Source organism: Phascolarctos cinereus, unplaced genomic scaffold (genome assembly GCF_003287225.1).
Source record: "Phascolarctos cinereus isolate Bilbo 61053 unplaced genomic scaffold, phaCin_HiC Scaffold_1;HRSCAF=81, whole genome shotgun sequence".
Taxonomy (NCBI): domain Eukaryota; kingdom Metazoa; phylum Chordata; class Mammalia; order Diprotodontia; family Phascolarctidae; genus Phascolarctos; species Phascolarctos cinereus.
This window is the reverse complement of record NW_027555514.1, coordinates 2,934,039-2,956,111: the sequence shown is the minus strand read 5'-3', so window position 1 is coordinate 2,956,111 and position 22,073 is coordinate 2,934,039. Positions and strand designations below refer to the sequence as shown.

General features: G+C 36.2%; 1 pseudogene; it reads left to right on the top strand.

Annotated features, from left to right (window-relative positions):
• Positions 1-22,073, top strand: part of LOC110217603 (sperm acrosome-associated protein 9-like) — a 53,804-nt pseudogene that overhangs the window by 771 nt on the left and 30,960 nt on the right.

Below are 22,073 nucleotides of genomic sequence, written 5' to 3'. Positions count from 1 at the left end.
AAATTAACAACAGTAGTAAACCTTGTAGCTGCACTCCCCATCTAGGCTGAGCTGATGGAGTGGATGACATGGAATCCATGCTGATAGGCGGTGATGACAGATGGGCATCATTTACCACAATCCATCAGTGGGCAACCCACGTACCACAGCTGTCCCCCACTAAATGAATTAGATCAGGGTAATTAATCTAAGGCAGAAAGTGTTACTAAAGTGGGGCCTAAGCAGAATTAGGAAATAATAAAATCTCTTACTGAAAAAAAAAATGAGAGGGCACATTACATTAACAATTTCAGTGCTGACTTGGAAGGACTGCCAGAAGGATTCACTGCTCAAAGAGGAATAGATGAAGCTCCCTCCTGCTGACAGGATGCAGAAGCACTATTTTATACTCAAATGTTTTTATGCTCAAATTTTATACTCAAATACTTGACATCCCCCATTATCAATAGCCCCAAGGAACGAATCAGAGTCAGGCTTCAACAGAAGGATCTGTTCCTCAACTATGAAGAATCCCATCAGCTTTTATCATTTATGGATACACCGACTAGCACTATTCTTTGGACTAGAGATTCTATTGCTATTGATCCAGATGTCAATTTCCTATTTCAGATAAGATAGATTCCCACACCACCCCTTCCCTTCCTACCAGGCTGCAACTGCTTTTTAGGGTCAAGATTATTTCTGACTTATAGACTTGTCTTGACCCAATTGAAAAGAGGGATACCAGACAGACAGAAAGTCAGACAAAGGCGCAACGAGAAAAACAGAGATGAAAAGATAGGTGAAAGGACACCTGACTTTTAAAATATAGGAAGGGTTTCTTGTACATTTCAATGGATTTGAAAATCCTGGCAGGGAGTTGCTATATTTCACTCTATTTGTCCAATTCCTGCAATGTAAACTATTTTCCTTGTTAAGATAGTTAAGAGAGATTCACAATCAGAGAAGGAAAGGAACCATGTTTTTAGAGAAGTACACATTGGGCAACCATTGCATTAGTCCTTGGGAATTTTAATTTCCAGAATTCTGAACTGGAATATTGACCAAATGAGTGTACTTGCCCTAGCAGAGTACTCTTGGACAAAAACAATGCGGTGCACTAAATCTAGGATGTATTCAGAAAATGAAAGCCATATCAGCTGGACAGACAACCCACTCCAGTGCTCCCCAGGACGTGGGAAGGTGCCTAACTGGGCAGAACACAAACCATTGTGAATTCTTGTTTCCCTTCAGGAAGCCAAACATCCCAAGGATGAGGCACAGTGTGCTCCTCGCATGTGCTTTGTGCATGTGGCTTCCCGGGTTTCCCTGGATGAAGTTGCAGACTTCCTGCCACAGCATCCTGCTCTAACAATCGAGGCCATTGATCAAGCAGCATGTCATCTGCTCAGCTGCATCAGATTCCCTCTAGTGCCCTCTTTCTTTCCTTTTCTTTTGCTGGGGGCCTCCTTTTTTCCTGCCTTTTCTAGGGAGATGGAACGGGCTGATGCTAATTATTATTGCTGAAGCCTGCAGCCCAGCGGGGGATGCCCAAACCCCACCCTCTTTATGGGGAGGCTGGGTAAGCTCCTCCTTAAGTCAGCATACCCCGGCTGGATGCCCTGCTGGCCATGTCAAAAATAGCGGGTGCTCATTGTACTCCCTAGAACAAAGTGCCTCTGGAAGAAGTTACCACATGTGCAGTATCGGATTTTTAAACCTCATTATCTTGATCGTCTGTGATTAGAGCAAATCACAGACTAAATGCTTGTCATATTTGAGGAGTGAAATCGAAGACGCTTATGCAGTAGAGAAGCAGCAAAGCCCAGACTGTGTTGCTCTCCAGCTTCCCTCTCTCTCTCTCTCTCTCTCTCTCTCTGAACAGGCCCACCCACATCTGACACTGAGAACAAGAGTCAGAATTGACCTCCAAGTAAAATCTTCTGACACAAGGTTTGCCTACTGTGGGAAAAATGATGAAACATATTGTTTTAAAAAATGGTGCGCAGGAAAGAATTGATTTGAAATTCCTGTAAAATTAGTCAGCCAATAAACCAACATTTCTTAACTACTGAGGATACAATGAAAATGGGAAAACCAATCATTCCTCCAGGAAGGCACTGCCATTCTGATGGGTGCTATCATTGATTCACTTTAGGATGAACTTTGTGATTTCATCAACTTAGGGAGATTCAGAGAAGGAAACTCTATTGCTCAATGCAGGTCTGCACCTTCCCTGGAACTTAGAGTCTTTAGAAACTACTTTTCCAAGACTTTCAAGGCTTTCAAAGGCTTCCCAGCTTTGGAAATGCATAAAGGGTTCCTGTCGCTAAAGTGTTCTTGTGTCATGTTCACATCCTGACTAGTTCTTTTCGGCAGCTCTTTCTTATAGTTCTGTTTGGTTGTTATTATTGATGTCACTGATGCTATTGTTGAGGTTTAGCTGTGTGGAATTGCAGTTTGCCAGAGAAATAAGGAGCCATTTTTTCAGAAGTAGAATTAGAACTAGAATTTCTTACTTTTATTTCTATAGTTAAAACTCCTCCAGGTTGGTTAGGCCTTATGCAAAACAAAAACAACAGCAACATAAGGGCTGATCAGTGGCCTGACTCTCTGACATAGAACAATAAGCCCAGAAACATCTGAATAGGTAGCCCTAACATGGAAAGTCTTCTTAGCCTCAATAAAAAAATTCTATTTTCCTACTTTAACGGGGACACATTTAAGAATTCCAATTCAAGGTTGGTATAAAGCAGGTTGAATACACATATGAACATTGCCTTTTTGCTCTTGATACATTATGTATCTGATTCAATGACTTGAATACCCCATTCAGAAGGCAAGCATGGCATAGGGCATGGAGACATCCTCAATAACATGTACAATGATATCTAATTTGAGGATTCCCCAACATCATACCATAGGCTTTGTTTACTTATACTTACGTATTCTATCTTTTCATAAAATCACTGGACCCCATGGATTTTAGTATCATCTCAACATGACTCCCAGATCTCTATGTCTAGTTCCAATCTTTCCCTGAGCTTCAGTCCCACATCATCAATTGCCTATTAGGTATTTCAAAGAGAATGTTCCAGAAATATCTTCAACTCAATGTATCAAAAACTAAACTCTTTACTTTCTCTCCTGACCCTCCCATCCTACAAATTCCCTTATTTCTATGGAAATCAATAGCATCCTTCCAAACTCCCAAGTTCATAGCCTTGGTATCATTCTTAGCTTCTCATTTTCTCTCTTCCTACATATCCAATCAGTTTCTAAATCTTTCTGTTTCTACATTCACAAGCTCTCTCACATCTGACCCATTTTCTCCAATCACACAGCTGCCATCTCATTTCAGGCCTTTATCACTTCTTGCTAGATTATTGCATGAACCTCCTAATTAGCATCTCTAAATCACATCTGTCCCAGTCCAGTTCATCCTCTATTCATATAGCAAAAAGTTTTCCTTAAGCATCGATCTGTCTACATGACTCAATCAGCTCCAGTGAATTCGTATTACCTGTAAGATAAAATGGTATCTCCTGTGTTAGAGTTCAAGGTTCTTTCCAACTTGTGTCAATCTATTCCAAGCCTTAATGAACTTTACATACACATATACTCTGTGATCCATCCAAATTGAACTGCTGTCTGTTCCTCTTGCTTGCCACTACATTGGCAATTTCCATGCCTTTACAATGATCATCCTGCTGGAGTGGAACACACCCTCTCCTTACCTCTGCTCCAGGTAGACCTCCTCTGACTTTAAAATGGAGTTCAAGAGCCACACCACTTTCAGAATTAAACCTTTGCTGATGTCCAAAATTATAGTTCTCTCACTCCCAAATGATATCCTTTTTATCTACTCTGTGTGTACCTGTATGTATACACACAGAAGTATACATGTATAGGAATACATACACATGCATGTGTGTATATATTCATTTTATATCTGTTTATGCTTGTTTCTCGTTAGAATATTCTGTTACTGACAACTAGGGAATGTTTCATATTATTTGTATTTGTATATCCAGAACCTCATAGAGGAAATCTTGACCTGGGGTGGGGGAAGGAAGACATAGAGGCAAGAGATAAAATTTTCAGTTTTTGGAGCAACTAGTGATCCAGTTGATTAGAATGGCTAAGTCAATGAAGAGAACACTATGAAATGGATTGTAAATGCCATGTAGAGGATTTGATATTTTATCCTAAAGACAGATCAGAACCACTGAAGCTTTTTCAGTAGTGGAGTGACAGGATCAGATTAATTTCTCAGGAAAAATCAGTGTGGTAGTCCTTTGGAGGATGAATCAAGAAGGAGAGAGACTGGAGAGATTAGAAGCAATGAACTGCCATATTCAACTTCCATGCCTTTCATTGCTGATGACATCATTTTGTCCACTTCTTGGCTTTGGAGTAATTAGGCCTTTTATCTTCACCTCTTTTACTCACTGTTATTGTCTAGCTTTCTTCAAGGTTCTGGCCTCAAAAATAAATCTTTGAATTGAGGTACCCTATTGATTAGACTCTAATAACCAATTAGAGGCAGCATTTAGATTTTTCTCATGCAATAAATTTTATACCTTATAAAATATAACATGTTGTTCCATGAGAACAGTGTGGGTATCATTCACTTCTTGATGATTTTGGAACCATGAAGCCTATAATCTAGCAAACCTTAATGTCTTCAAACTCTTCCACTAGAAGCTTGGATGCTAACTGTGGTACAATTCTGTGCTCTTCTGGATGAGCTTTGACTTTTTTACTGAAAACAAGTCTTCCACATCATTTCCCAGTTATTTCCAAACCATGATCAACATAGATAGACTTCCTTCTCCATCCCCCATTCTTTCTCCCCTTTATGTATTATATTTCCCTACTAGAATGAAGGCAACAGAATTTAGAGCAACGTGATCAATACGATAGAGGCCTAGGCCTTTTATCTGATCCTTACAACCTCTCAAATCTCTAAAAATAAGAATTATAAACAAGAGATAAAGCAAATTTCATTTCTCCTGTGTTCTACAACAGCAAAACTACTAAAGAGGTGAAGATTCAAAAAACTAACAGGAGAGAAATTGAATTCCTAATTTCTAGCATGTTCACTCAGCACCTTACTTTCTTTTTTAAAATTTTTAAAATTATTTATTTTAATTTATCAACAATCACTTCTGTAGGCTTTTGAGTTTAAATTTTTCTCCCCCTCCCTTCTCACCTCCCTCCCCAAAATGGCTTACAATCTGATAAAGCCTATATATATACATTCCCATTAAACATATTTTCACATTAGTCATGTTTTAAGGAAGAATTAGAACCAACAGGAGAAACCACCAGAAAGAGGAAACAAAACAAAACAGAAGAAAAAATTAGTAAATAGTGTGCTTTGATCTGCATTGAAACTCCATAGTTTTTTCTTTGCATGTGGATAGCATTTTCCATCATGAGACCTTTGGAGATGTCTTAGATCCTTGCATAAATGTGAAAATATGTTTAACAGCAATATGTATGTTCACCCTATATCAGATTGCAAACCATCTTGGGTAGGGAGGTGGGGATGGAGGTGGAGAAAATATTTGAATTTCAGAAGCTTATGGAAGTGATTGTTGATTACTAAAAATAAATTAATTTTTTTAAAAAAGGGGAAAAAAGGTTCTCCTAAGAACTGCTTTCCTTATATCCCATAAGTTTTGGTATGTTGTCTCATTATTGTCATTCTCTTGAATGAAATTATTGATTGCTTCTATGATTTGTTGTTTGACCCATTCATTTCCAGGATTAGATTATTTAGTTTCCAACTAGTTTAGTCTATGTTTCTGTGGCCCTTTATTACATATAATTTTTTTATTGCATCATGATCTGAAAAGGAAGCATTTAATATTTCTGCCTTTCTGCATTGGATTGTGAGGTTTTTATGTCCTAGTACATGGTCAATTTTTGTGTACGTGCCATGTACAGCTGAGAAAAAAATATATTCCTTTCTCTCTAATTCTATTTGTTTTTCCCCAGAGGTCTATCATACCTAATTTTTCTAATATTCTATTCACCTCTTTAACTTCTTTCTTGTTTATTTTGTGGTTAGATTTATCTAGTTCAGAGAGGGGGAGGTTGAGGTCTCCCACTAGTATAGTTTTACTGTTATTTCTTCCTGTACCTCCCTATACTTCTCCTCTAAGAATTTGGATGCTATACCATTTGGTGCATATATGTTTAGAAGTGATATTACTTCATTGTCTATGGTGCCTGGTGCCTTTTAGCATGATGTAGTTTCCTTCCTTATCTCTTTTGATAAGATCTATTTTTACTTTAGTTTTGTCTGAGATCAGGATTACTACCCCTGATTTTTTTTTCCCTTCAGCTGAAGCATAATATATTCTACTTCAGTCTTTTACCTTTCCCCTGTGTGTGTCCCTCTGTTTCAAATGTGTTTCCTATAAACAACATATTGTAGGATTATGGTTTTTATTCCATTCTCCTATCTCCTTCTGTTTTGTGGGAGAGCTCACCCCATTCATATTCACAGTTATTATTGCTATCTGTGTCTTTCTCTCATTCCTACTTTCCTCATTTATGCTTTCTTTCTCCTTTCTCCCTTTTCCTCCTCACTAATGATTTACTTTTGACCACTGACCTCTTTCTATTGGCTTTCTCCCTTTTCTTCCCCTTTACCCTTACTACTTCTTCCTTCCCTTCTAACCCCCACCTTTTCTTTCCCCTTTTTCCTTCTACTGCCTATAGAACAAGTTAGATTTCTGTACCTAACTGATTATGGTATTCCCTCCTTGAGCCAAATCTGATAACAGTAAGGTTCAAACAATGCTCATCTCCCTCCCTCCCTTCTTTCACTCTACTGTAATACGTTTTCATGCCTTTTCATGTAAACTAATTTACCCATCTGTGCCTCCTCCTTTCCTTTTCTCCCATTAAATTCCCTTAGTTAAATCAGATTAATCCACTTACTTAGATCCATTTAACCCACTTGATTAGATTTGTTTTATCATTACATCAAGGTAAATTTATACCCATCCCCTCTAAGTATGCCTCTTTAAAAAGGTACAATAACAATACAGTTCTCAAGAGTTACAAGTGTCATCTTCCCTTGCAGGGATGTAAACAATTTACTTTTATTAGTAACATGATGCTTGCAAATCAAAACAACTCTGAGGTACCACATCAGACCTATCAGATTGGCCAACATGACAAAACAGGAAAATGATAAATGTTGGAGAAGATGTGGGAAAATTGGATCACTAATATATTGTTGGTGGAGTTGTGAAATGATACAACCATTTTGGAGAACAATTTGGAACTATGCCCAAAGGGCTACAAAAATGTTCATACCCTTTGATCGAGCAATAGCACTTCTAAGGTTATATCCCAAAGAGATCAAACAAATGGGAAAAGGACCCACATGTACAAAAATATTCACAGAAGCTCTTTTTGTGGTGGCAAAGAATTGGAAATTGAGAGGATGCCCATCAATTGGGGAATGGCTGAGCAGGTTGTGGTATATGAATGTAATGTAATACTATTATTCTATAAGAAATGATGAACAGGCTGACTTCAGAAAAACCTGGAAAGACTTATATGGTCTGATGCTGAGTGAAGTGAGCAGAACCAAGAGGACTTTGTACACAATAACAGCCACATTATGAGATTGCTAATATTGTTAAACTGAACCCTTCTCAGCATTACAAGAATCTGAGATGTTTCCAGAGCCTCGGATGGAAAATACTTTCCACATCCAAAGAAAGAACTATGGAAGTCAAATCGCTATCACTTATTTTTACCTTCTGTTGATTTTTGTTTCAACTTTTTGACAGTTCCTCCTATTGGTTTTAATTTTTACTTACAACTTCACTAATGTGAAAATATGTTTAATAGGAAAGTAAATGTAAAGCCTATATCAGATTGTGCACAGTCTTGGGGAGGGTGGGGGGAAAGAAGGGGGAGAAAAATTTTCAACTCAAAAGCATATGGAAGTGGTTGTTGATAAATCAAAATAAATTAATAAATTTAAAAATAAATAACATGTTGTTGTTTTTGTTGTTTTCTGTCCCATTTACCTTCTTATGTCTTCTTTTGTCTTGTATTTGAAGATCAAATTTTCTGTTGAGCTCAGGTCTGTTTGTGAGGAAGGTTTGGAAGTTCCCTATTTCATTGAATGTCTATCTTTTCCCCTGAAAGATTGTGCTCTTTTTCACTGAGTAATTGATCCTTGGTTGTAATACAAGCTCCTTTGCCTTACTGAATTTTGTATTCCATACCCTACAATCTTTTAATGTAGAAGCTGCAAGGTCCTGTGTAATCCTGACTGTGGTTGCCTGATATTTAAATTGTTTCTTTCTGGCTACTTGCAGTATTTTCTCTTTGACCTGTTAAATTTGGAATTTGGCTACTACATTCCTTGATGTTTTAATTTGTGATCTCTTTTAGGATGTGATTGGTGGGTTCTTTCCATGGATATTTTATCCTCTGGTTCTAAGACCTCAGGGCAGATTCCCTTGATGATTTCCTGGAAGATGCTGTCCAGGCTCTCTTTTTTTTTTCCATCATGACTTTCAGGTAGACCACTAATTTTTAAATTGTCTCTCCTGGATGTATTTTCCAAGTCAGTTGTTTTACATATGACAAACTTTACACGTTGATCTATTTTTATTTTCATTCTTTTGTTTCTGTTTAACTTATTCTTGCTGTCTCTCATAAAGTCATTAACTTCCATTTGCCCAATTCTAATTTTTAACAAATTGTTTTCTTCTTTAAGATTTTGTACATTCTTTTCTATTTGGCCCATTTTATATTTTTAAGGAATTCTCCTCAGTGAGTTTTTGTGTCTCCTTTTCTGTTTGGCCAATTCTGCTCTTTAAGGAGTTGTTTTCTTCAGTTAATTTTTATACTTCCTTTTCCAAGCTATTGATTTTCTCTCATTTCTTTTCACAATTTTTCTTCTACCTCTCTTATTTCACTTTTAAAGTCCTTCTTGAGCTCTTCCAAGAAGGCTTTTTAGGCTTCAGACCAGTTCATATTCCCTTTTGAGTTTGCAGAAGTGGGTTGTTGACAATGTTGTCCTCTTCAGAATTTCTGCCTTGGTCTTCACTTTTCCCATAATAACAATCTGTAGTACATTTCTTTTTGCTTGTGGTGTTTGCTTATTTCCTGGCTCCTGGGAGCAGGGGGCACTGACTCTAGCTTATTGTGTTAGGAGCCTGGGGCCTGATTACTGGCTTTGTGTGGTGAGGTCCTAGTGCTGGCAGTTGGAGGGTGCAGGGTTCTTGCAGCTTACCTGGTGTTGGGCTGCAATCAGCAACTCTAGAACTGTAGGGGTAGCATTGGGTAGTCTGGCCTCTGGAGGTGGGCTTCTCACCTAGGCCTTTCTTTCATTTTGCTTTCTTTGGCTCCTTGCAGATGATTGTTTTGTTGCTGTGGGAGGTTTCTCTGCCTAGGCCTTTCTCCCTTACAGTGCTTCCCAGAGTTTTTGTGAAACACTGGGAGACATGGCTTCTATAGAACCCAAGGCTCATGATGTTTTTTCCAGCTTCTTTCCATTGGTTCTCCTGCCCATTCTGAGGCACTCAGGGGTCCTGGTGTTGGTGTTTGCCTGCTACACACATGGGGTTCAGGATTTCCCTCTGGTTTGCTGAGGTGGGGCTTTCCACTGTCTTGCTGGGACACCTCTCTTTCTGTACTGCTCCCATTCTCCCAGGGCAAGAGGGGCATTTCCCATTAATCCCTCAAGCTATCTGGGCTACTGGACTGCTGCACCCTGTCTTTATGATGATTCAACCATTCCAGGGTTTTTCGTGGGCAATATTTTCTGGACTTTCAGAGATTAAATAGAGATGTTGAGAGCAACTTACTTCTTACTCTGCCAGCTTTGTTCCCAGAATTGGAATTCTCCTCAGCACCTTATTTTCCACAACCTTTCCTCTCTTCCTGTCAATGCCTCAGTAAATCAAAAGGCAGAACTTGTCCTTAGTATAATCACATTGAGGCAGTATTCAATGCTAGAACAAAGCTCAGCCAGAGAAGCAAAGACAAAGGAAACTATAGGAAATTTATATGTAGTCATGTGATATTCTATGCAGCCTGAGGGGGAAAAAACCCTAGAACCCATATGAGGTCAGTTCTATGACCCTAGACCAGATGTGGTGAAATGCTAACTATCCAGTATAAGAGGAAGATTTTTGATGTTTAACCCCTATGGAAAATGCCATCAAAGAAAAAAGTCAGACAACGAATGTTAAAGAAAGTAGATAAAGCAATAGGGAAGATATTAATAACAAAAAGGAACGTGGCTCTCAGATCACAGAAAATAGTTTAGACAGATTTGGGAAAAAATACTTCCAGACACCTGAATGGACACCTGATGAATTAGAGGAACCTATATGTTTTCAAGAGAACATTCAACTACAACAACAAGTTCTTAGAAGTTTAAAAAGAGAAATAAAAATTATGAAGGTAAAATATATTGTTTATATAGCAGAAATAATTAATACAAAAATAAACCCTTGAAATCATGATTGTAAATTTCACCAAGAAAAACAAAACCTAGAAAAACTAATTAAGAAGTCAAATTCACTGAAGTGAAGGGCAATCTGAAATAAGAATAACAAAGAGAAATAATATTAAGAGCAATATGATCTCCATACATGTAAAATATCAGGAAGATAGAACGTATAAAGACAACTTGAAGGTGATAGGTCTCTCAGAAGAATATGACAAGTTGAAAAAACTCAATATCATAATGCAAGTAAATAATACAAAAAATTACCTCAGAATTTCTGAACACAGAAAACAAAGTGCACATTGAAAGTAGGTACATATTGCTTCCAGGAAAAAAAAAAAGTGCTACAAATTGGAAAACACATAGTAGATACATTTAACAATTGACTCAAAGAAAGACATTTAATAAAAAGTAAAAGAACTTTGAAAATACAAGACTATTCTGTACCAACCAAAAACCTCTAGAGGAAATAGAATAAGATTTTCTGAAGAGTGAAAGAGTTCTAGGCACAGCCCAAACAAGCTATCCTGGAAAATTGATCCTAACCATTGATGGGGGGAAAAAAAGATGAATATTAAATTTATAAAAAATATTTTTTGAAACATTATCAGAAAAAAAAACAGAGCTATGTAATCTCTTTATTTCTCAAAAAATAAAAATAGAAAGGGAAAATAAATATAGCAACCAAGAATAACAGAATGACATAGAAACTGTGAAAAGATTTCTTTCTAAAACTTACCTGAACTGATGCTGAGTGAAGTAAGCTGAATCAGGAGAAGATTGTACACCATAGCAGCAACATCGTGTGATGACTGACTGATAGACTTTGCTCTTCTCAGCAATACAATGATCGAAGACAATTCCAAAAGAATCATGATGTAAAAGGCTATTCACATCCAGAGAAAAAATTATGGAGTCTGAACACAGATGGGAGCATATATTTTCTCCTTTTTTTTTCTTGAGTTTTTTTCCCTTTTGTCCTGATTCTTTTACCACATTACTAATGTGTAAATATGTTTAACATGACTTTACATGTATGAACTATATAATATTCCTTGATGCCTTGAGGTGTGGGAAGGGGAGAGAGAGAGAGAGAGAAAGAGGGAGAAAAAATGGAATTCAAAGTCTTAAAGTGACTGTTGAAAATATACGTGTAATTGGAAAAAATAAAATATGAAAAATATTTCTTTCTAAATTCATACAAGAAAACAAGATGAAAGGAGAAGTCAAATAAAAGAGAGCAAAGAAACAGTTTGAAAATTAATGGACTAAAGCTCACAACACCCTGAGTATAGGTGAATCCATAGTTTTTACAAGCCTAAATTACAAGATGGTAGAGAGTATCAAAGAAATAATCGGAGGAAGAAGTTGGGGGAAAAACATATGATGTATGCTAATGAAGTCAAGGCTAACAATGAATATAAAATAATCCTCATAGTCTCTCAAAAAAAATCTGTAGGATAATAGGTGAGGAGGCCAATGCAGACATTGTAAAAGAGAACAGAAATGAGGAAATCTTATTTCAGTGTTGGAAGAAAATAATAATGATGGCTGTTTCCATGTTGGTCAGAAAAGTATTGAGTAATTGAGAGATGGGGACCTTACAATAAATATAATCTACAGGGATTTGGTACTTAGATCACTCATTCTGTCACATGACAAAGGTAATGAAAGCTTTTGGGGAAACCAAAACCTAGAAGAGTGGGAGAACATACATATAAGGAGGAAATTCCATAACAAATAGAAAAAAAAAGTCTGTGGAAAGGACAAAAGTAAACAAGGGACTGAAAAATCAAGGACATAGGAAAATTCTTTCTATGAGCCAATTCCCTCTCTCTCACCTGCAGAAAATGTATTTTAGAAGTGAGACCAAACAGAATGAGAGGGACAGTGGGCTATATAAACTAATCATATAAAAGTACTTAGAAGTGAAATTCTATAGTAATTTTAATAGCATGAAGAACACAGAGACTAAAGGGAAAAAAAACCAGCAGATAATTATAAGGGCTAGGAATCAAAGACTAAAAAGCTAGAACACATTAAAAAAAAGATCAATAATTGAGAGAAAAAGGAATGAAACTGCTTCGGTTTGTTTTAGAAAAGGGTAGGAAGAAATGAAATTTTAAGGACAAGTTGAAAGGAAGAAGAACCATAATTTTATTTCACTATGTAATTGAAAGGGGAAAAAAGATCAAGTTGAGGAAGAATTAAATAACTTAATAAGAAGAATTAAGTTAAACAAAGCTCCAACATCAGAAAATTGGGTAAAAAAAATGGGAGTGGGTTGAGGGGGAATGAGAATCAGTGGGAAAAAGGTTACCTTATTAAAGTAGATTAAGCTAATTTACACTCATGAAAAAATGCTCTAAATCACTATTGATTAGAGAAATGCAACTTAAAATAACTCTGAGGGACCACCTAACACCTGTCAGACTGATTAATATGACAGAAAAAGAAAATGATAAATGTTGGAGAAGATGTGGAAAATTGGAACACTAATGCATTGTTGGTGGAGTTTTGAACTGATGTAACCATTCTGGAAAGCAATTTGGAACTATGCAAAAAGGGCAACCAAACTCTGCATTCCCTTGAACCAGTAATGCCACTACTAGGTCTATATCCCAAAGAGATAACAAAAAAGGGAAAATGAGCCACATGTACAAAAATATTTATATCAGCATTTTGTGGTGGCAAAGAACTGGAAATCAAAGACATGCCTATCAATTGGGGAATGGCTGAATAAACTCTGGCATATGAATGAAAAGGAATACTATTGTGCTATAAGAAACGACGAGTAGGTGATTTCAGAAAAACCTGGAAAGACTTGTATGAAATGATGCTGAATGAAGTGAGCAGAACCAAGAGAACATTGTACATAGTAACAGCTATGTTGTGCAATTTTCAACTTTGATAGACTTAGGTTTTGTCAGCAATACAATGATCTAAGAAATTCCAAAAACTCATGATATAAAATGCTATCCACATCCAGAAAAAGAACTATGGAGTCTCAATGCAGATGAAAGCATTATATTTTTCTCTTATTTTGGTTTTTTGTTTTTGTGTTCTTTTTTCTTTCTCATGCTTTTTTCCATTTTGTCCTGATTCTTCTTTCATGATATGACTAATGTGAAAATATTTTTAATATGATTTACATATAACCTGTATTGGATTGCTTGCTGCCTTGGGTGGGGGAGGAGAGGGAGGAAGGGAGAAAAAAATGTGGAACTCAAAATCTTATACAAGTGAATGATGAAAACTATCTTTACGTGTAATTGGAAAAAATACTACTAAGTGGGGGGAAATGAAGAGAGAAAAATAAATAAACAATTTTAATAAAAAAGTAGAATAAGCTAAAATAACTGATGTGATTAAGTGCTATATATACAGAGGAAGAGAGAAAAATTAAAATTTGGGGAAAATAGCAGAGACAAACTGGAGGAAAATATAAGCTGAATTATTATAACTTTAAATGTGAATGGATTAAATAATCCAAAAATGGGGAAAAAGTGAGGAATTGAATAAGAAAAGAACCCCACTAAATCTGTTTTCATAAGAAATGCCAAAATGTATATCAATATTAAAATAAAATTAATAAAAGAAATGCAATCATGCTATCAAAGGAAAAAACAATATTCATAATATAAAAGGGGTAAAAAAAGAAAATACTTTATGCAAAGATTAACCAGATAACAAATCAATACCAGTATTAAACTTTCATTCTCAGAATATCTTACCATCAAAATAATAAAGGAAAAAAACTGAGTTTTTTTAAAAAAGACATAGACAGTAATATAATACTTTCAGGTGATTTCAATATCCTTTACTCAGTTTTGGATGACTCCAAAGGAAATATTAAAAAAAGAGAGAGAAAATATACAGTTTGACATATTACTGGGGAGACTATATCTAAAAAATAGCATCTTCTAAATGATACTACTAATAACATACATATTTCTCAGTACCAGACTGACCTTTTACAAAACCTAAAGATATATTAGGGCAAGGGATTTTAAGAACAAATGTAAAAAGGCAGAAATACTATACATATCCTTTGTTGATCATGACACAATACAAATAGTGATCAGTTGGGGAGCACAAACAAAAGATACAGGGTCAAAATGAAACTTTATATTAAAATTCTAAATAATGACTTGGGCACAGAAAAATTATAGGAACAATTAAATAATAAACATGAAACATAATACCGAAATTTCTGGGACATTAAAAAAAATCTTGAATGAGAAATCATATCCCTAAAACACACATTCAGATGATAAAGAGATGATTTAAAAAATGGATATGCATTTAAAAACTAGAAATTCAACAAATAAACAAGGGCAAATTAGGCTCAATAGATGATATATTTAAAATAGAGTAGATATACATAGACTTTGTTCCAAAAATCTGTAGAATTGGCAAGATGAACAAAACTGGTTCTTTAAAAAAAAATCTAATAAAACTGATGTCTATAAAAAGAAGCAAGAAGGAAATCAAATAATCAGACTAGCAAATGAGCAAAATGAAGTCACAGTAAAGCAGAAGAAAGAAAAAAACATCATCACAATATATTCTATGCAGTTATCAGCTAACAAAACTGGGGTCATTAAATAGAGGGATACCTCCAAAAATGCAAACTACAGAAACTGGCAGAAGACCAAATAGAAATCTTAAATAACACACTCTCAGAAACAGAAACAGAACTAACAATAAAGGAATTACAAGAGAGGGAAAAAAACTACTTTTTCTAGTGGATTCACAGAAAGAATTCTATCAAACCTTTAAAGAAAAATTAACACAAATATTTTGCAATTTATTCTCAAAAACTGAAAAAGTAGGCATCCTATATATTTTTTTTAAATGAGGAAAATATAGTCCCAATACCTAAGTAAGGGAAAGGTAGAGCACAGAAGGAGAAATATAGACCAATATCATGAATGGATATTGATGCAAAGATTTTAAATAAAATCCTGTCAGACAGACTGCAGAGATTTATTTAAGAAATCTTTCATCATGATATTCTAGGGATTCAAGAATGGAAAATAATTAACATTAGTGAAATAATTAAAATAATTAATCATATTGAAAACAAAAATGATGAAAAACTATACAATTGTCTCCATACATGTAAAAATAGCCTTTGACAAAATACAATAGTCATTTCTGCTTAAAATTATACAAAGTATAGCTTTAGAGGGACTCAATATCATAAAAAAAATCTATGTAATCAAAAAGCAAGCATCATATGCTTTTTTGCAACCTCTGAATAAATACAGGAGTAAAGTAAGGATATCCACTCTCTATACTGTTATTGGATAAATAACAATAGCTACTTTGAAAATAGCAATAATTCTAACAACAATAAGATAAAAAGAGAGCAATGACACAAAGATAGGGAAAATGGAGATAAAATTATCCCTTTTTGCTGATGATATGATGTTATACTTGGAAAATCCTGGAGAATCAGAAAAGATGTTAAATGTATTAAATGAGACAATAGCGTCTGCAAAAGTGTTAGCTTCAAAATAAGCCTTCAAAAATCTAATGAATTTCTATATAATAATAAAATGTAAGAGGCAATAACAGAAAAAGAAATACCATTGCAAATGAATATAAAGTTTCTGGGAATGAAACTATTAAGTTTCTGGAGAGGAATCTAGAAAATCATTTTATTTACATACACACACATATATATGTATATGTGTATGTGTGTATATGTACATAGATAGATAGATAGATAGATAGATAGATAGATAGATAGATAGATAGATAGACAGATGGGCAATGTCAATATAACAAGAATGGCAATATTCTCACTTAATTTACAGTTTTAATACTCTACATCAATCAAATTATGAAAGGAATGCTTTATAAATGTTGGTAAAATAATAACAAAATTATTTCAAAAAATAAAAGGATCTAGAATCAAGGGAAATAATAAGACACATGGACAAATGGAGGAGAGAACTTTCAGAGCTCCAAGTATATGACAAAGAAGTCATTATCCAAAATATCTTGTATTATTTCAAAAACTCATGGGAAGATCTAGGGAACAGACTAGACAAGTAAGAATTAGAAACAATATTATTTAATATCATTTTCATTTAGTGAAACAAAAACATACATCACTTAGGAAAGAATTCCTTATTTGATTAAAAATTAATAAAAAAAAAAAAGTCCCCAGAAAATCAGAAAGCAGAAAGGCTGGCAAAAATTAACTTCAGATGAAGACCTTATACCTCAATACTTAATACATTCTAAACTGGAATAAAACCTTATTATTAAAGATCATACTATTTAAAATGTTATAAGAGAAGCAAAATAACCTCTAACACAATGGAGAGCATAATCAAAAAAGGGATGTAGACAGTTATGGAAGATAAACTTTGACCACATGATACTGAAAAGCTTCAGCACAAAATTAATGCACTTAGGATAATGAGTAAAGTAGTCACATGGAAAATATCTTTGTATAAATTTCTCTGATAAGAATTTGCTATCCAAGATGTATAAACAAGCAGCAAATATATACACAACCAAAAGCCATTATGCAATAAATATATTTATCAAAAGACATGAAAAAAGCAGTTCTGAAAAGAAAAGCATACTATTAACAGCCATATAAAAGAATGCTCTGAATCACTATGAAAATAAACAAAAATCAAAACATTCCTTAGGCTTCTATATACACATGTACTGCAAATTTGAAAAAAAAAAAATGACAGAAAGATGGGAATAGTCAATGTGGCAGGAATTATGGGAAGTTAAGCACTCTGGTGTATTATTAGTGGAGTTGTAAATCAATTCTGAAAGGGAATTTTTGATTGTGTAGTTAAAGTCAGTATAATGTCCATAACTCCTTGAAACAAAGTTTCTATTAATTGCACTTACATCCCAAGTGGGCCATTGATAAGAAGAATGTCCCAATATACATTGACATGTTTATAGAAGCATTTACTGTGAAAACAAGGAATTGTAAAAAAAAAAAAAAAACAATCCATTGGTTGGAGAATGGCTAAACAAATGCTGACACATGGTTGTAATGGTTTATTCTTGGGCTGTAAGAAATGATGAATGTGATGAATACAGAAAAGCCTAGGAAGAGCTGCATGAACTGATGCAGAGTGTAGCAAACAGAGCCAGAAAAAAAAATAATGTACAGAATGACTACAATATTAATAGAAAATGACCAAAAAATCAAAAATGAATGTTGAGAAATAATAAAGAAGTAAGACTTAAAAGAAGCTAGGAGAAGACATCTTCACCTCTTGTGCAGAAGGTTAAAGATCCTCTTTTTTTTTCTTTTTTTGGCCTTAAAAAGATTATTTGTAATATAGAATGGCCCTCTGGAAGGGAGTCAAATGTGTGTTGGCTCAACTTTCTAAGTTAGCAAGAAACTGTTCACATTTCGAGAAATGATTTAATATATTGACATTGTCTTCTGATGTTTGTCATGCCTGGCGCTGCCACTTCTGTTGAGTACTAATGTTTAGTTTGGAGAGGATAAAGCTATGACCATTCCAGAACTCTGTGGAACAGATCTACTTCATCACGCTCACATCCTGTCTCTTCTCCTTACAATGACATAGTCTATTAAATGTCAATATTTCCTGTGAGGGTGCATCCATGAAGTTTTATGGCATTTAGGTAATTAGAAGACAGTGTTGGTGATGAGAAGGTCATTAGATATACAAATCTTCAGTAGTAAGTGACTTTTTTTTTTTTTGCTTTCTGACTCCATTTCTCCTAAGGGCTCCCTGCTATGTCTGACACTGCCTACTGTGGCAGTAAAGTATCCAGAATTACAAATATATTCTCTTTCAGCACATCGATTATGAGTGACTCCAGATTTCATAAAATTTTTCTATGACCTTTTCAGGGCTTATGATGATGGGATCACTGACTGTTGGTGATAGCATGGTGTTTTCCTGCATGTGGCCATCACATTGCCATGAGCCTCTCATTCACTCCTGTTGGGAGGCATGAAGCTTATTGACTACATCAGTTTTAATTTTAAGACCTATTTCAGTTTCACAACACTCCCCTTCACTGTGGCCACTCCAGAAAAACAAACAAACAAACAAACATGTATCCAGCTCTGACTTTAATAAGCTGGCCTTCATTTGGCAGCCTTGTTTCATTCAAGGCTGCTATTTGGATATAATACTCCCTGAATTCTCTCACAACAAGACCTGTTCATCTCTCAGATCTACTGGATTTCTTGTCATCCATAAGCATGCACACATTGCACGTACCAAACTGCAAAAAAAAAAAAAAAAAGCTTAGAGGGATGCAGGATTATTGGTTCAGTAAAAAAGGTAGATGAAATTCTGTTTTCTGCCGATAGTAACAATCCAAAGTACTTTTATCATGCCCTAAAGGTTATTTATTGGCCAAAGACCTACGTTGCATCTCACCTACTCAACACTGATGGAGCCACATTGATTAGTGATAAGGACATGATCCTAGAGAGATGGGCTGAACACTTCCATGGTATTCACAATAGAACAATGTTGATGCCATTGACCCTTTACCTCAGGTTGAAGTCAGTCCTTCTCTAGCTGAAGTTCCAACTGAAGAAGAGGTTTTGAATGTCTTTATGCTCCTCTTGTGGGGCAAAATTCCTGGTGCTGCTTGAATTCCAGCTGAGATTTACAAGGCAGGGGGTCTACTGCTCACTAAAAAAGCTGACTGAAATTTTCCAGGTTATATGACAAGAAAAAGTTATCCCCCAGAAGTTCAAGGATGCCTCTACTGCCCGTCTCTATAAAGGAAAAGGATATAAGTTGTCTTGTGACAATCACAAGGGGGTCTCTTTCTTAGTCATTGCTGACAAGAGTCTTGCCAGAGTCCTCCTTAAGAGGATGATCCTTCACGTGGAAGATGGTCATCTACTGAGAGCCAGTGTGGCTTGAGAAAAGGCCTAGGAATGGTCAGTATGGTGTTTACTGCCCAACACCTCCAGGAGAAATGCCAGGAGCAGAACATAGGTTTGTCCATAATGTTTGTTGATCTAACCAAGGACTTTGATACTGTCAGTTGTGAGGGCTGGTGGAAAATGATGTCAGAATGTGGTTGCCTGGAGAAGTTCATCAATATTGTCTGACATTTCCATAGTTTCACGCTTGCACAGCTCTGGATAATGGACAATACTTGCACTCTTTGCCAGTCATTATTGGAGTGAAATAGGATTTTGTGCTTGCTCCCTTTTACCTTCATGTTTTCAGAAATGTTGCCAGATACCTTCCACAAGGATGAAATGGCATCAAGGTCAGACAGCACGATGACAATCGTTTATTTAACTGAAAAGGCTACAAGCCAAGCCTGAAGTGGAGAGTGGGCATGCAAATTGTTGTCAAGATGATTGTGCACTCAATGCAGCCTCTGAGGCTAGGATGCAATAGCATATGGATCAGTTCTCTGCCACTTGTGCTAATTTTGGCCTAACAATTAACTCCAAGAAAACATAGGCTCTCCACCATCCCGCACCATACCATCCAAACATAGAACCATCAGTTATGGCAAATGGAGAAATGTTGAATGTTGCAGAGAATTTCTCCTGCCTTAGTAGTATACTTTCCAAAGGTGCACATATAGATGATGGTGTGTATGCACAGATTGACATAACTAGCTCAGTGTTTGGGACATTCCAAAGGGAAGTGTGGGAAAGAAGAGGTATTAGGCTGACCACCAAAATTAAGTTCTACAAGAGCCATTGTGCTGACCTCATTGTTGCATGCCTATGAAACCTGGACGTTATGCCAGTGCCATGCCAGGAAAGTGGAATGTTTCCATTTCAATTGTTTTAAGTAAGATTCTGAAGATCACGCAAGATAAGGTACTAGACACTGAGGTTCTTTCTTGAGCTGAACTGAGAAGCATTCAAACTCTACTACAGACAGCACAACTCCTGTGAGCTGGCCATGTTGTTTGAATGCCAAATATACATTTTCTTCAAAGGCTACTTTATGGAGAACTCACACAGGGCAAGCGTTCACACGGTGGTCAGAAGAAGAGATACAAGGACACTCTCAAGGTCTCTCTGAAGAACTTTGGAATCAATTGCATGACATGCAAGAGACTGGCATAGGACCACCCAGCATGGTGTGCTCAAACTAAAGAAAGCACTGTGTTCTATGAGTGAAATAGAATTGTAGTAGCTCAGAAGAAATGAGATATGCACAAATTCAGTCATCTCCACTCCAAATGTTCACATAGACTACTTGTGGATGAGCTGTGGTAGAGTGTTCTGGAGCTAATATTGGTCTGATCAGTCACAGTCAGACATCACTGTACCTTAACTCCAGCACAGTAATGTCATTTTGGTCCTCTTTGAGAATGAAGGACAACAACACTACTCCTCTCAGTGGCCAAAGTGCTCTGAGTCAAAAGCAAATTCTCTACTATTCCCTAACAGAAAGGAACTGCTGTTCTAAAATTACCAAGAGGAGTGCCCTGTGGCTCTCATTCCTGTCTACCAAAGATCAAGAGGAAGTTATCCAAGGGCTCTAAGGAGCAGGGACAGAAATACACCTCTAAATCCGTTTTCCCCATTATTAGTAACAGACATGAAAGTTTGGCTCAGTCATGTTTTTGTCTCAATTTTGGAATGATGGAGAAAGAAAGATCTTATTATTTCAAAGAAGTTCTATGACTGATTGATGCAGATTTCCATATTTTCATAATATATCAAGAAGCTACACTGTTCTGGGGAATAATATTGGAAGTGCAGATATTCTCCTGCTTCTGGCTAAACTTTCCATTAGCTCTTCAGCTATGAGGCAAGGAGGAGATAAGGGAATGCATTTTCAAGTGTGCTTTTCAATAGGTGTTTCGGTTTAGAACTTAGAAGTTGAAATCAATAGCTAGAAACAATCCTGGCTCATGTTTGTGGACAATTTTGTAGTTTAAGAAGCACTTTTCTCTAAACAATGCTGTGAGGAAGACAGTACAGTGAGGCTCACTGAGGGCTGGTAACTTGTCCGTGATCACACAGCTGGGAAAGGGGCAGGTGTCCTTCTGAGAGTCTTCATCCTTGGTTTATAGTTTCTGAGGGTGTTTTTCCCCCTTTTATTTATTTTGAAACTCATAACTAGCCATAAAAAACATGCAATAGAGAAACCTAAAATCACATAACCTTTATCATTTTAATATATTAAATTAAACAATGTCTATGTTCACTTTAACAAAATAATAATAGGTGGTGGAGCCAAGATGGCAGCACGAAAGCAGTGATTTGCTTGAGTTCTCCCCCAAACCCCTGCAAATACCCATAAAAAAAATGGATCTAAGCAAATTCTAAAGCAGCAGAACCCACAAAAAGACAGAGTAAAACAAATTTCCATCCCAAGACAGCCTGGATGGTTGATCGGAAAGGCATACCGTGTCAGACGGGTAGAAGAGCTCAGTTCAGCATGGGCACACAGGCCACAAGGAACCTGGAGCAGGCCTCTGAGGAAGGAATCACAGGCAGCTGTGGCAGTTTCCAGACTCCTCAATCCACTAACGCCTAAGGCAACTTAGAAGGTCAGTGGGATAAGTCCGCTTTTGCAGGGAGACAGGTGATAGGTCAGAGCCAGCTCCAGAGTGCACAGCG